This window comes from Staurois parvus, unplaced genomic scaffold, assembly GCF_062004578.1.
Source record: "Staurois parvus isolate SC_StPar_1 unplaced genomic scaffold, SC_StPar_1.0 ptg001505l, whole genome shotgun sequence".
In the NCBI taxonomy this organism is placed as follows: Eukaryota; Metazoa; Chordata; class Amphibia; order Anura; family Ranidae; genus Staurois; species Staurois parvus.
Genome location: NW_028319301.1, coordinates 586,615 through 608,032, shown reverse-complemented (window position 1 = coordinate 608,032; position 21,418 = coordinate 586,615).

Sequence of the window (21,418 nt, the reverse complement as noted above, 5' to 3'; positions counted from 1 at the left end):
ACAACATTCACTGACAACATTCACTGACAACATTCACTCACTGACAACATTCACTGACAACATTCACTCTCTGACAACATTCACTGACAACATTCACTCACTGACAACATTTACTCACTGACAACATTCACTGACAACATTCATTCACAGACAACATTCACTGACAACATTCACTCACTGACAACATTCACTCACTGACAACATTCACTGACAACATTCACTGACAACATTCACTCACTGACAACATTCACTGACAACATTCACTCACTGACAACATTCACTGACAACATTCACTCACTGACAACATTCACTCTCTGACAACATTCGCTCACTGACAACATTCACTGACAACATTCACTGACAACATTCACTCACTGACAACATTCACTGACAACATTCACTCTCTGACAACATTCACTGACAACATTCACTCACTGACAACATTCACTGACAACATTCACTCACTGACAACATTTACTCACTGACAACATTCACTGACAACATTCACTCACTGACAACATTCACTGACAACATTCACTCACTGAAACATTCACTCACTGACAACACTGACAACATTCACTGACAACATTCACTCACTGACAACATTCACTGACAACATTCGCTCACTGACAACATTCACTGACAACATTCACTCTCTGACAACATTCTCTCACTGACAACATTCACTGACAACATTCACTGACAACATTCACTCACTGACAACATTCACTCTCTGACAACATTCACTCACTGACAACATTCACTGACAACATTCACTCTCTGACAACATTCACTGACAACATTCACTCACTGACAACATTCACTGACAACATTCACTCACTGACAACATTCACGGACAACATTCACTCACTGACAACATTCACTGACAACATTCACTCACTGACAACATTCACTCTCTGACAACATTCACTCACTGACAACATTCACTGACAACATTCACTCACTGACAACATTCACTGACAACATTCACTCACTGACAACATTCACTGACAACATTCACTCACTGACAACATTCACTCTCTGACAACATTCGCTCACTGACAACATTCACTGACAACATTCACTGACAACATTCACTCACTGACAACATTCACTGACAACATTCACTCACTGACAACATTCACTGACAACATTCGCTCACTGACAACATTCACTGACAACATTCACTCTCTGACAACATTCACTCACTGACAACATTCACTGACAACATTCACTCACTGACAACATTCACTGACAACATTCACTCACTGACAACATTCACTGACAACATTCACTCACTGACAACATTCACTCACTGACAACATTCACTGACAACATTCACTCACTGACAACATTCACTGACAACATTCACTCACTGACAACATTCACTGACAACATTCACTCACTGACAACATTCACTGACAACATTCACTCACTGACAACATTCACTGACAACATTCACTCTCTGACAACATTCACTCACTGACAACATTCACTGACAACATTCACTCACTGACAACATTCACTCACTGACAACATTCACTCACTGACAACATTCACTGACAACATTCACTCACTGACAACATTCACTGACAACATTCACTCACTGACAACATTCACTGACAACATTCACTCACTGACAACATTCACTGACAACATTCACTCACTGACAACATTCACTCTCTGACAACATTCACTCACTGACAACATTCACTGACAACATTCACTCACTGACAACATTCACTGACAACATTCACTCACTGACAACATTCACTGACAACATTCACTCACTGACAACATTCACTCTCTGACAACATTTGCTCACTGACAACATTCACTGACAACATTCACTGACAACATTCACTCACTGACAACATTCACTGACAACATTCACTCACTGACAACATTTACTCACTGACAACATTCACTGACAACATTCACTCACTGACAACATTCACTGACAACATTCACTCACTGACAACATTCACTGACAACATTCACTCACTGACAACATTCACTGACAACATTCGCTCACTGACAACATTCACTGACAACATTCACTCTCTGACAACATTCACTCACTGACAACATTCACTGACAACATTCACTCACTGACAACATTCACTGACAACATTCACTGACAACATTCACTCACTGACAACATTCACTCACTGACAACATTCACTCACTGACAACATTCACTGACAACATTCACTCACTGACAACATTCACTGACAACATTCACTCACTGACAACATTCACTCACTGACAACATTCACTCTCTGACAACATTCACTCACTGACAACATTCACTGACAACATTCACTGACAACATTCACTCACTGACAACATTCACTGACAACATTCACTCTCTGACAACATTCACTGACAACATTCACTCACTGACAACATTCACTGACAACATTCACTCACTGACAACATTTACTCACTGACAACATTCACTGACAACATTCACTCACTGACAACATTCACTGACAAAATTCACTCACTGACAACATTCACTCACTGACAACATTCACTGACAACATTCACTCACTGACAACATTCACTGACAACATTCACTCACTGACAACATTCGCTCACTGACAACATTCACTGACAACATTCACTCTCTGACAACATTCACTCACTGACAACATTCACTGACAACATTCACTCACTGACAACATTCACTCTCTGACAACATTCACTCACTGACAACATTCACTGACAACATTCACTGACAACATTCACTCACTGACAACATTCACTGACAACATTCACTCTCTGACAACATTCACTGACAACATTCACTCACTGACAACATTCACTGACAACATTCACTCACTGACAACATTTACTCACTGACAACATTCACTGACAACATTCACTCACTGACAACATTCACTCTCTGACAACATTTGCTCACTGACAACATTCACTGACAACATTCACTCACTGACAACATTCACTGACAACATTCACTCTCTGACAACATTCACTGACAACATTCACTCACTGACAGCATTCACTGACAACATTCACTCACTGACAACATTTACTCACTGACAACATTCACTGACAACATTCACTCACAGACAACATTCACTGACACCATTCACTCACTGACAACATTCACTCACTGACAACATTCACTGACAACATTCACTCACTGACAACATTCACTGACAACATTCACTCACTGACAACATTCACTGACAACATTCACTCTCTGACAACATTCACTCACTGACAACATTCACTGACAACATTCACTCACTGACAACATTCACTGACAACATTCACTCACTGACAACATTCACTGACAACATTCACTCACTGACAACATTCACTGACAACATTCACTCACTGACAACATTCACTGACAACATTCACTCACTGACAACATTCACTCTCTGACAACATTCACTCACTGACAACATTCACTGACAACATTCACTGACAACATTCACTCACTGACAACATTCACTGACAACATTCACTCACTGACAACATTTACTCACTGACAACATTCACTGACAACATTCACTCACAGACAACATTCACTGACAACATTCACTCACTGACAACATTCACTGACAACATTCACTCACTGACAACATTCACTGACAACATTCACTCTCTGACAACATTCACTCACTGACAACATTCACTGACAACATTCACTCACTGACAACATTCACTGACAACATTCACTCACTGACAACATTCACTGACAACATTCACTCACTGACAACATTCACTCTCTGACAACATTCGCTCACTGACAACATTCACTGACAACATTCACTCACTGACAACATTCACTGACAACATTCACTCACTGACAACATTTACTCACTGACAACATTCACTGACAACATTCACTCACTGACAACATTCACTGACAACATTCACTCTCTGACAACATTCACTCACTGACAACATTCACTGACAACATTCACTCACTGACAACATTCACTGACAACATTCACTCACTGACAACATTCACTGACAACATTCACTCACTGACAACATTCACTCACTGACAACATTCACTGACAACATTCACTCACTGACAACATTCACTGACAACATTCACTCACTGACAACATTCACTGACAACATTCACTCACTGACAACATTCACTGACAACATTCACTCACTGACAACATTCACTCTCTGACAACATTCACTCACTGACAACATTCACTGACAACATTCACTCACTGACAACATTCACTGACAACATTCACTCACTGACAACATTCACTCACTGACAACATTCACTGACAACATTCACTCACTGACAACATTCAATGACAACATTCACTGACAACATTCGCTCACTGACAACATTCACTGACAACATTCACTCACTGACAACATTCACTGACAACATTCACTCACTGACAACATTCACTGACAACATTCACTCACTGACAACATTCACTCACTGACAACATTCACTGACAACATTCACTCACTGACAACATTCACTGACAACATTCACTCACTGACAACATTCACTGACAACATTTACTCACTGACAACATTCACTGACAACATTCACTCACTGACAACATTCACTCACTGACAACATTCACTGACAACATTCACTCTCTGACAACATTCACTCACTGACAACATTCACTCTCTGACAACATTCACTCACTGACAACATTCACTGACAACATTCACTCTCTGACAACATTCACTCACTGACAACATTCACTCTCTGACAACATTCACTCACTGACAACATTCACTCTCTGACAACATTCACTGACAACATTCACTCTCTGACAACATTCATTCACTGACAACATTAACTGACAACATTCACTCACTGACAACATTCACTCTCTGACAACATTCACTCACTGACAACATTCACTGACAACATTCACTGACAACATTCACTCACTGATAACATTCACTGACAACATTCACTCTCTGACAACATTCACTGACAACATTCACTCACTGACAACATTCACTGACAACATTCACTCACTGACAACATTTACTCACTGACAACATTCACTGACAACATTCACTCACTGACAACATTCACTGACAACATTCACTCACTGACAACATTCACTGACAACATTCACTCACTGACAACATTCACTCACTGACAACATTCACTGACAACATTCACTCACTGACAACATTCACTGACAACATTCACTCACTGACAACATTCACTGACAACATTCGCTCACTGACAACATTCACTGACAACATTCACTGACAACATTCACTCACTGACAACATTCACTGACAACATTCACTCACTGACAACATTCACTGACAACATTCACTCACTGACAACATTCACTCTCTGACAACATTCACTCACTGACAACATTCACTGACAACATTCACTCACTGACAACATTCACTGACAACATTCACTCACTGACAACATTCACTGACAACATTCACTCACTGACAACATTCACTGACAACATTCGCTCACTGACAACATTCACTGACAACATTCACTCTCTGACAACATTCACTCACTGACAACATTCACTGACAACATTCACTCACTGATAACATTCACTGACAACATTCACTCTCTGACAACATTCACTGACAACATTCACTCACTGACAACATTCACTGACAACATTCACTCACTGACAACATTTACTCACTGACAACATTCACTGACAACATTCACTCACTGACAACATTCACTGACAACATTCACTCACTGACAACATTCACTCACTGACAACATTCACTGACAACATTCACTCACTGACAACATTCACTGACAACATTCACTCACTGACAACATTCACTGACAACATTCGCTCACTGACAACATTCACTGACAACATTCACTCTCTGACAACATTCACTCACTGACAACATTCACTGACAACATTCACTCACTGACAACATTCACTGACAACATTCACTGACAACATTCACTCACTGACAACATTCACTCACTGACAACATTCACTCACTGACAACATTCACTGACAACATTCACTCACTGACAACATTCACTGACAACATTCACTCACTGACAACATTCACTGACAACATTCTCTCACTGACAACATTCACTGACAACATTCACTCACTGACAACATTCACTCTCTGACAACATTCACTCACTGACAACATTCACTGACAACATTCACTGACAACATTCACTCACTGACAACATTCACTGACAACATTCACTCTCTGACAACATTCACTGACAACATTCACTCACTGACAACATTCACTGACAACATTCACTCACTGACAACATTTACTCACTGACAACATTCCCTCACTGACAACATTCACTGACAACATTCACTCACTGACAACATTCACTCACTGACAACATTCACTCACTGACAACATTCACTGACAACATTCACTCACTGACAACATTCACTGACAACATTCACTCACTGACAACATTCACTGACAACATTCACTCACTGACAACATTCGCTCACTGACAACATTCACTGACAACATTCACTCTCTGACAACATTCACTCACTGACAACATTCACTGACAACATTCACTCACTGACAACATTCACTGACAACATTCACTCACTGACAACATTCACTGACAACATTCACTGACAACATTCACTCACTGACAACATTCACTGACAACATTCACTCACTGACAACATTCACTCACTGACAACATTCACTGACAACATTCACTCACTGACAACATTCACTGACAACATTCACTCACTGACAACATTCACTCACTGACAACATTCACTGACAACATTCACTCACTGACAACATTCACTGACAACATTCACTCACTGACAACATTCACTGACAACATTCACTCACTGACAACATTCACTCTCTGACAACATTCACTCACTGACAACATTCACTGACAACATTCACTGACAACATTCACTCACTGACAACATTCACTGACAACATTCACTCTCTGACAACATTCACTGACAACATTCACTCACTGACAACATTCACTGACAACATTCACTCACTGACAACTTTTACTCACTGACAACATTCACTGACAACATTCACTCACTGACAACATTCACTCTCTGACAACATTCGCTCACTGAACACATTCACTGACAACATTCACTGACAACATTCACTCACTGACAACATTCACTGACAACATTCACTCTCTGACAACATTCACTGACAACATTCACTCACTGACAACATTCACTGACAACATTCACTCACTGACAACATTTACTCACTGACAACATTCACTGACAACATTCACTCACAGACAACATTCACTGACAACATTCACTCACTGACAACATTCACTCACTGACAACATTCACTGACAACATTCACTCACTGACAACATTCACTGACAACATTCACTCACTGACAACATTCACTGACAACATTCACTCTCTGACAACATTCACTCACTGACAACATTCACTGACAACATTCACTCACTGACAACATTCACTGACAACATTCACTCACTGACAACATTCACTCACTGACAACATTCACTGACAACATTCACTCACTGACAACATTCACTGACAACATTCACTCACTGACAACATTCACTGACAACATTCACTCTCTGACAACATTCACTCACTGACAACATTTACTCACTGACAACATTCACTCTCTGACAACATTCACTCACTGACAACATTTACTCACTGACAACATTCACTCACTGACAACATTCACTGACAACATTCACTCACTGACAACATTCACTGACAACATTCACTCACTGACAACATTCACTGACAACATTCACTCACTGACAACATTCACTGACAACATTCACTCTCTGACAACATTCACTCACTGACAACATTCACTGACAACATTCACTCACTGACAACATTCACTGACAACATTCACTCACTGACAACATTCACTCACTGACAACATTCACTGACAACATTCACTCACTGACAACATTCACTGACAACATTCACTCACTGACAACATTCACTGACAACATTCACTCACTGACAACATTCACTGACAACATTCGCTCACTGACAACATTCACTGACAACATTCACTCTCTGACAACATTCACTCACTGACAACATTCACTGACAACATTCACTCACTGACAACATTCACTGACAACATTCACTGACAACATTCACTCACTGACAACATTCACTCACTGACAACATTCACTCACTGACAACATTCACTGACAACATTCACTCACTGACAACATTCACTGACAACATTCACTCACTGACAACATTCACTGACAAGATTCTCTCACTGACAACATTCACTGACAACATTCACTCACTGACAACATTCACTCTCTGACAACATTCACTCACTGACAACATTCACTGACAACATTCACTGACAACATTCACTCACTGACAACATTCACTGACAACATTCACTCTCTGACAACATTCACTGACAACATTCACTCACTGACAACATTCACTGACAACATTCACTCACTGACAACATTTACTCACTGACAACATTCACTCACTGACAACATTCACTGACAACATTCACTCACTGACAACATTCACTCACTGACAACATTCACTCACTGACAACATTCACTGACAACATTCACTCACTGACAACATTCACTGACAACATTCACTCACTGACAACATTCACTGACAACATTCACTCACTGACAACATTCGCTCACTGACAACATTCACTGACAACATTCACTCTCTGACAACATTCACTCACTGACAACATTCACTGACAACATTCACTCACTGACAACATTCACTGACAACATTCACTCACTGACAACATTCACTCACTGACAACATTCACTGACAACATTCACTGACAACATTCACTCACTGACAACATTCACTGACAACATTCACTCACTGACAACATTCACTCACTGACAACATTCACTGACAACATTCACTCACTGACAACATTCACTGACAACATTCACTCACTGACAACATTCACTCACTGACAACATTCACTGACAACATTCACTCACTGACAACATTCACTGACAACATTCACTCACTGACAACATTCACTGACAACATTCACTCACTGACAACATTCACTCTCTGACAACATTCACTCACTGACAACATTCACTGACAACATTCACTGACAACATTCACTCACTGACCACATTCACTGACAACATTCACTCTCTGACAACATTCACTGACAACATTCACTCACTGACAACATTCACTGACAACATTCACTCACTGACAACATTTACTCACTGACAACATTCACTGACAACATTCACTCACTGACAACATTCACTCTCTGACAACATTCGCTCACTGACAACATTCACTGACAACATTCACTGACAACATTCACTCACTGACAACATTCACTGACAACATTCACTCTCTGACAACATTCACTGACAACATTCACTCACTGACAACATTCACTGACAACATTCACTCACTGACAACATTTACTCACTGACAACATTCACTGACAACATTCACTCACTGACAACATTCACTCACTGACAACATTCACTGACAACATTCACTCACTGACAACATTCACTGACAACATTCACTCTCTGACAACATTCACTCACTGACAACATTCACTGACAACATTCACTCACTGACAACATTCACTCACTGACAACATTCACTGACAACATTCACTCACTGACAACATTCACTGACAACATTCACTCACTGACAACATTCACTGACAACATTCACTCACTGACAACATTCACTGACAACATTCACTCACTGACAACATTCACTCTCTGACAACATTCACTCACTGACAACATTCACTGACAACATTCACTGACAACATTCACTCACTGACAACATTCACTGACAACATTCACTCTCTGACAACATTCACTGACAACATTCACTCACTGACAACATTCACTGACAACATTCACTCACTGACAACATTTACTCACTGACAACATTCACTGACAACATTCACTCACTGACAACATTCACTCTCTGACAACATTCGCTCACTGACAACATTCACTGACAACATTCACTGACAACATTCACTCACTGACAACATTCACTGACAACATTCACTCTCTGACAACATTCACTGACAACATTCACTCACTGACAACATTCACTGACAACATTCACTCACTGACAACATTTACTCACTGACAACATTCACTGACAACATTCACTCACAGACAACATTCACTGACAACATTCACTCACTGACAACATTCACTGACAACATTCACTCACTGACAACATTCACTGACAACATTCACTCACTGACAACATTCACTGACAACATTCACTCTCTGACAACATTCACTCACTGACAACATTCACTGACAACATTCACTCACTGACAACATTCACTGACAACATTCACTCACTGACAACATTCACTCACTGACAACATTCACTGACAACATTCACTCACTGACAACATTCACTGACAACATTCACTCACTGACAACATTCACTGACAACATTCACTCACTGACAACATTCACTGACAACATTCACTCACTGACAACATTCACTCTCTGACAACATTCGCTCACTGACAACATTCACTGACAACATTCACTGACAACATTCACTCACTGACAACATTCACTGACAACATTCACTCTCTGACAACATTCACTGACAACATTCACTCACTGACAACATTCACTGACAACATTCACTCACTGACAACATTTACTCACTGACAACATTCACTGACAACATTCACTCACTGACAACATTCACTGACAACATTCACTCACTGACAACATTCACTCACTGACAACATTCACTGACAACATTCACTCACTGACAACATTCACTGACAACATTCACTCACTGACAACATTCACTGACAACATTCACTCACTGACAACATTCACTGACAACATTCGCTCACTGACAACATTCACTGACAACATTCACTCTCTGACAACATTCACTCACTGACAACATTCACTGACAACATTCACTCACTGACAACATTCACTGACAACATTCACTCACTGACAACATTCACTCACTGACAACATTCACTCACTGACAACATTCACTGACAACATTCACTCACTGACAACATTCACTGACAACATTCACTCTCTGACAACATTCACTCACTGACAACATTCACTGACAACATTCACTGACAACATTCACTCACTGACAACATTCACTGACAACATTCACTCTCTGACAACATTCACTGACAACATTCACTCACTGACAACATTCACTGACAACATTCACTCACTGACAACATTTACTCACTGACAACATTCACTGACAACATTCACTCACTGACAACATTCACTGACAACATTCACTCACTGACAACATTCACTCACTGACAACATTCACTGACAACATTCACTCACTGACAACATTCACTGACAACATTCACTCTCTGACAACATTCACTGACAACATTCACTCACTGACAACATTCACTGACAACATTCACTCACTGACAACATTTACTCACTGACAACATTCACTGACAACATTCACTCACTGACAACATTCACTGACAACATTCACTCACTGACAACATTCACTCACTGACAACATTCACTGACAACATTCACTCACTGACAACATTCACTGACAACATTCACTCACTGACAACATTCACTCTCTGACAACATCCACTCACTGACAACATTCACTGACAACATTCACTGACAACATTCACTCACTGACAACATTCACTGACAACATTCACTCTCTGACAACATTCACTGACAACATTCACTCACTGACAACATTCACTGACAACATTCACTCACTGACAACATTTACTCACTGACAACATTCACTGACAACATTCACTCACTGACAACATTCACTCTCTGACAACATTCGCTCACTGACAACATTCACTGACAACATTCACTGACAACATTCACTCACTGACAACATTCACTGACAACATTCACTCTCTGACAACATTCACTGACAACATTCACTCACTGACAACATTCACTGACAACATTCATTCACAGACAACATTCACTGACAACATTCACTCACTGACAACATTCACTCACTGACAACATTCACTGACAACATTCACTGACAACATTCACTCACTGACAACATTCACTGACAACATTCACTCACTGACAACATTCACTGACAACATTCACTCACTGACAACATTCACTCTCTGACAACATTCGCTCACTGACAACATTCACTGACAACATTCACTGACAACATTCACTCACTGACAACATTCACTGACAACATTCACTCTCTGACAACATTCACTGACAACATTCACTCACTGACAACATTCACTGACAACATTCACTCACTGACAACATTTACTCACTGACAACATTCACTGACAACATTCACTCACTGACAACATTCACTGACAACATTCACTCACTGAAACATTCACTCACTGACAACACTGACAACATTCACTGACAACATTCACTCACTGACAACATTCACTGACAACATTCGCTCACTGACAACATTCACTGACAACATTCACTCTCTGACAACATTCTCTCACTGACAACATTCACTGACAACATTCACTGACAACATTCACTCACTGACAACATTCACTCTCTGACAACATTCACTCACTGACAACATTCACTGACAACATTCACTCTCTGACAACATTCACTGACAACATTCACTCACTGACAACATTCACTGACAACATTCACTCACTGACAACATTCACGGACAACATTCACTCACTGACAACATTCACTGACAACATTCACTCACTGACAACATTCACTCTCTGACAACATTCACTCACTGACAACATTCACTGACAACATTCACTCACTGACAACATTCACTGACAACATTCACTCACTGACAACATTCACTGACAACATTCACTCACTGACAACATTCACTCTCTGACAACATTCGCTCACTGACAACATTCACTGACAACATTCACTGACAACATTCACTCACTGACAACATTCACTGACAACATTCACTCACTGACAACATTCACTGACAACATTCGCTCACTGACAACATTCACTGACAACATTCACTCTCTGACAACATTCACTCACTGACAACATTCACTGACAACATTCACTCACTGACAACATTCACTGACAACATTCACTCACTGACAACATTCACTGACAACATTCACTCACTGACAACATTCACTCACTGACAACATTCACTGACAACATTCACTCACTGACAACATTCACTGACAACATTCACTCACTGACAACATTCACTGACAACATTCACTCACTGACAACATTCACTGACAACATTCACTCACTGACAACATTCACTGACAACATTCACTCTCTGACAACATTCACTCACTGACAACATTCACTGACAACATTCACTCACTGACAACATTCACTGACAACATTCACTCACTGACAACATTCACTCACTGACAACATTCACTGACAACATTCACTCACTGACAACATTCACTGACAACATTCACTCACTGACAACATTCACTGACAACATTCACTCACTGACAACATTCACTGACAACATTCACTCACTGACAACATTCACTCTCTGACAACATTCACTCACTGACAACATTCACTGACAACATTCACTCACTGACAACATTCACTGACAACATTCACTCACTGACAACATTCACTGACAACATTCACTCACTGACAACATTCACTCTCTGACAACATTCACTCACTGACAACATTCACTGACAACATTCACTGACAACATTCACTCACTGACAACATTCACTGACAACATTCACTCACTGACAACATTTACTCACTGACAACATTCACTGACAACATTCACTCACAGACAACATTCACTGACAACATTCACTCACTGACAACATTCACTGACAACATTCACTCACTGACAACATTCACTGACAACATTCACTCTCTGACAACATTCACTCACTGACAACATTCACTGACAACATTCACTCACTGACAACATTCACTGACAACATTCACTCACTGACAACATTCACTGACAACATTCACTCACTGACAACATTCACTGACAACATTCACTCACTGACAACATTCACTCTCTGACAACATTCACTCACTGACAACATTCACTGACAACATTCACTCACTGACAACATTCACTGACAACATTCACTCACTGACAACATTCACTGACAACATTCACTCACTGGCAACATTCACTCTCTGACAACATTCGCTCACTGACAACATTCACTGACAACATTCACTGACAACATTCACTCACTGACAACATTCACTGACAACATTCACTCACTGACAACATTTACTCACTGACAACATTCACTGACAACATTCACTCACTGACAACATTCACTGACAACATTCACTCACTGACAACATTCACTCACTGACAACATTCACTGACAACATTCACTCACTGACAACATTCACTGACAACATTCACTCACTGACAACATTCACTGACAACATTCACTCACTGACAACATTCACTGACAACATTCGCTCACTGACAACATTCACTCACTGACAACATTCACTGACAACATTCACTCACTGACAACATTCACTCACTGACAACATTCACTGACAACATTCGCTCACTGACAACATTCACTGACAACATTCACTCTCTGACAACATTCACTCACTGACAACATTCACTGACAACATTCACTCACTGACAACATTCACTGACAACATTCACTCACTGACAACATTCACTGACAACATTCACTCACTGACAACATTCACTCACTGACAACATTCACTGACAACATTCACTCACTGACAACATTCACTGACAACATTCACTCACTGACAACATTCACTCTCTGACAACATTCACTCACTGACAACATTCACTGACAACATTCACTCACTGACAACATTCACTGACAACATTCATTCTCTGACAACATTCACTGACAACATTCACTCACTGACAACATTTACTCACTGACAACATTCACTGACAACATTCACTCACTGACAACATTCACTCTCTGACAACATTCGCTCACTGACAACATTCACTGACAACATTCACTGACAACATTCACTCTCTGACAACATTCACTGACAACATTCACTCACTGACAACATTCACTGACAACATTCACTCACTGACAACATTTACTCACTGACAACATTCACTGACAACATTCACTCACTGACAACATTCACTGACAACATTCACTCACTGACAACATTCACTCACTGACAACATTCACTGACAACATTCACTCACTGACAACATTCACTGACAACATTCACTCACTGACAACATTCACTCTCTGACAACATTCGCTCACTGACAACATTCACTGACAACATTCACTCACTGACAACATTCACTGACAACATTCACTCTCTGACAACATTCACTGACAACATTCACTCACTGACAACATTCACTGACAACATTCACTCACTGACAACATTTACTCACTGACAACATTCACTGACAACATTCACTCACAGACAACATTCACTGACAACATTCACTCACTGACAACATTCACTCACTGACAACATTCACTGACAACATTCACTCACTGACAACATTCACTGACAACATTCACTCACTGACAACATTCACTGACAACATTCACTCTCTGACAACATTCACTCACTGACAACATTCACTGACAACATTCACTCACTGACAACATTCACTGACAACATTCACTCACTGACAACATTCACTCACTGACAACATTCACTGACAACATTCACTCACTGACAACATTCACTGACAACATTCACTCACTGACAACATTCACTGACAACATTCACTCACTGACAACATTCACTGACAACATTCACTCACTGACAACATTCACTCTCTGACAACATTCACTCACTGACAACATTCACTGACAACATTCACTGACAACATTCACTCACTGACAACATTCACTGACAACATTCACTCTCTGACAACATTCACTGACAACATTCACTCACTGACAACATTCACTGACAACATTCACTCACTGACAACATTTACTCACTGACAACATTCACTGACAACATTCACTCACAGACAACATTCACTCACTGACAACATTCACTGACAACATTCACTCTCTGACAACATTCACTCACTGACAACATTCACTCTCTGACAACATTCACTCACTGACAACATTCACTGACAACATTCACTCTCTGACAACATTCACTCACTGACAACATTCACTCTCTGACAACATTCACTCACTGACAACATTCACTCTCTGACAACATTCACTGACAACATTCACTCTCTGACAACATTCATTCACTGACAACATTAACTGACAACATTCACTCACTGACAACATTCACTCTCTGACAACATTCACTCACTGACAACATTCACTGACAACATTCACTGACAACATTCACTCACTGATAACATTCACTGACAACATTCACTCTCTGACAACATTCACTGACAACATTCACTCACTGACAACATTCACTGACAACATTCACTCACTGACAACATTTACTCACTGACAACATTCACTGACAACATTCACTCACTGACAACATTCACTGACAACATTCACTCACTGACAACATTCACTGACAACATTCACTCACTGACAACATTCACTCACTGACAACATTCACTGACAACATTCACTCACTGACAACATTCACTGACAACATTCACTCACTGACAACATTCACTGACAACATTCGCTCACTGACAACATTCACTGACAACATTCACTGACAACATTCACTCACTGACAACATTCACTGACAACATTCACTCACTGACAACATTCACTGACAACATTCACTCACTGACAACATTCACTCTCTGACAACATTCACTCACTGACAACATTCACTGACAACATTCACTCACTGACAACATTCACTGACAACATTCACTCACTGACAACATTCACTGACAACATTCACTCACTGACAACATTCACTGACAACATTCGCTCACTGACAACATTCACTGACAACATTCACTCTCTGACAACATTCACTCACTGACAACATTCACTGACAACATTCACTCACTGATAACATTCACTGACAACATTCACTCTCTGACAACATTCACTGACAACATTCACTCACTGACAACATTCACTGACAACATTCACTCACTGACAACATTTACTCACTGACAACATTCACTGACAACATTCACTCACTGACAACATTCACTGACAACATTCACTCACTGACAACATTCACTCACTGACAACATTCACTGACAACATTCACTCACTGACAACATTCACTGACAACATTCACTCACTGACAACATTCACTGACAACATTCGCTCACTGACAACATTCACTGACAACATTCACTCTCTGACAACATTCACTCACTGACAACATTCACTGACAACATTCACTCACTGACAACATTCACTGACAACATTCACTGACAACATTCACTCACTGACAACATTCACTCACTGACAACATTCACTCACTGACAACATTCACTGACAACATTCACTCACTGACAACATTCACTGACAACATTCACTCACTGACAACATTCACTGACAACATTCTCTCACTGACAACATTCACTGACAACATTCACTCACTGACAACATTCACTCTCTGACAACATTCACTCACTGACAACATTCACTGACAACATTCACTGACAACATTCACTCACTGACAACATTCACTGACAACATTCACTCTCTGACAACATTCACTGACAACATTCACTCACTGACAACATTCACTGACAACATTCACTCACTGACAACATTTACTCACTGACAACATTCCCTCACTGACAACATTCACTGACAACATTCACTCACTGACAACATTCACTCACTGACAACATTCACTCACTGACAACATTCACTGACAACATTCACTCACTGACAACATTCACTGACAACATTCACTCACTGACAACATTCACTGACAACATTCACTCACTGACAACATTCGCTCACTGACAACATTCACTGACAACATTCACTCTCTGACAACATTCACTCACTGACAACATTCACTGACAACATTCACTCACTGACAACATTCACTGACAACATTCACTCACTGACAACATTCACTGACAACATTCACTGACAACATTCACTCACTGACAACATTCACTGACAACATTCACTCACTGACAACATTCACTCACTGACAACATTCACTGACAACATTCACTCACTGACAACATTCACTGACAACATTCACTCACTGACAACATTCACTCACTGACAACATTCACTGACAACATTCACTCACTGACAACATTCACTGACAACATTCACTCACTGACAACATTCACTGACAACATTCACTCACTGACAACATTCACTCTCTGACAACATTCACTCACTGACAACATTCACTGACAACATTCACTGACAACATTCACTCACTGACAACATTCACTGACAACATTCACTCTCTGACAACATTCACTGACAACATTCACTCACTGACAACATTCACTGACAACATTCACTCACTGACAACTTTTACTCACTGACAACATTCACTGACAACATTCACTCACTGACAACATTCACTCTCTGACAACATTCGCTCACTGAACACATTCACTGACAACATTCACTGACAACATTCACTCACTGACAACATTCACTGACAACATTCACTCTCTGACAACATTCACTGACAACATTCACTCACTGACAACATTCACTGACAACATTCACTCACTGACAACATTTACTCACTGACAACATTCACTGACAACATTCACTCACAGACAACATTCACTGACAACATTCACTCACTGACAACATTCACTCACTGACAACATTCACTGACAACATTCACTCACTGACAACATTCACTGACAACATTCACTCACTGACAACATTCACTGACAACATTCACTCTCTGACAACATTCACTCACTGACAACATTCACTGACAACATTCACTCACTGACAACATTCACTGACAACATTCACTCACTGACAACATTCACTCACTGACAACATTCACTGACAACATTCACTCACTGACAACATTCACTGACAACATTCACTCACTGACAACATTCACTGACAACATTCACTCTCTGACAACATTCACTCACTGACAACATTTACTCACTGACAACATTCACTCTCTGACAACATTCACTCACTGACAACATTTACTCACTGACAACATTCACTCACTGACAACATTCACTGACAACATTCACTCACTGACAACATTCACTGACAACATTCACTCACTGACAACATTCACTGACAACATTCACTCACTGACAACATTCACTGACAACATTCACTCTCTGACAACATTCACTCACTGACAACATTCACTGACAACATTCACTCACTGACAACATTCACTGACAACATTCACTCACTGACAACATTCACTCACTGACAACATTCACTGACAACATTCACTCACTGACAACATTCACTGACAACATTCACTCACTGACAACATTCACTGACAACATTCACTCACTGACAACATTCACTGACAACATTCGCTCACTGACAACATTCACTGACAACATTCACTCTCTGACAACATTCACTCACTGACAACATTCACTGACAACATTCACTCACTGACAACATTCACTGACAACATTCACTGACAACATTCACTCACTGACAACATTCACTCACTGACAACATTCACTCACTGACAACATTCACTGACAACATTCACTCACTGACAACATTCACTGACAACATTCACTCACTGACAACATTCACTGACAAGATTCTCTCACTGACAACATTCACTGACAACATTCACTCACTGACAACATTCACTCTCTGACAACATTCACTCACTGACAACATTCACTGACAACATTCACTGACAACATTCACTCACTGACAACATTCACTGACAACATTCACTCTCTGACAACATTCACTGACAACATTCACTCACTGACAACATTCACTGACAACATTCACTCACTGACAACATTTACTCACTGACAACATTCACTCACTGACAACATTCACTGACAACATTCACTCACTGACAACATTCACTCACTGACAACATTCACTCACTGACAACATTCACTGACAACATTCACTCACTGACAACATTCACTGACAACATTCACTCACTGACAACATTCACTGACAACATTCACTCACTGACAACATTCGCTCACTGACAACATTCACTGACAACATTCACTCTCTGACAACATTCACTCACTGACAACATTCACTGACAACATTCACTCACTGACAACATTCACTGACAACATTCACTCACTGACAACATTCACTCACTGACAACATTCACTGACAACATTCACTGACAACATTCACTCACTGACAACATTCACTGACAACATTCACTCACTGACAACATTCACTCACTGACAACATTCACTGACAACATTCACTCACTGACAACATTCACTGACAACATTCACTCACTGACAACATTCACTCACTGACAACATTCACTGACAACATTCACTCACTGACAACATTCACTGACAACATTCACTCACTGACAACATTCACTGACAACATTCACTCACTGACAACATTCACTCTCTGACAACATTCACTCACTGACAACATTCACTGACAACATTCACTGACAACATTCACTCACTGACCACATTCACTGACAACATTCACTCTCTGACAACATTCACTGACAACATTCACTCACTGACAACATTCACTGACAACATTCACTCACTGACAACATTTACTCACTGACAACATTCACTGACAACATTCACTCACTGACAACATTCACTCTCTGACAACATTCGCTCACTGACAACATTCACTGACAACATTCACTGACAACATTCACTCACTGACAACATTCACTGACAACATTCACTCTCTGACAACATTCACTGACAACATTCACTCACTGACAACATTCACTGACAACATTCACTCACTGACAACATTTACTCACTGACAACATTCACTGACAACATTCACTCACTGACAACATTCACTCACTGACAACATTCACTGACAACATTCACTCACTGACAACATTCACTGACAACATTCACTCTCTGACAACATTCACTCACTGACAACATTCACTGACAACATTCACTCACTGACAACATTCACTCACTGACAACATTCACTGACAACATTCACTCACTGACAACATTCACTGACAACATTCACTCACTGACAACATTCACTGACAACATTCACTCACTGACAACATTCACTGACAACATTCACTCACTGACAACATTCACTCTCTGACAACATTCACTCACTGACAACATTCACTGACAACATTCACTGACAACATTCACTCACTGACAACATTCACTGACAACATTCACTCTCTGACAACATTCACTGACAACATTCACTCACTGACAACATTCACTGACAACATTCACTCACTGACAACATTTACTCACTGACAACATTCACTGACAACATTCACTCACTGACAACATTCACTCTCTGA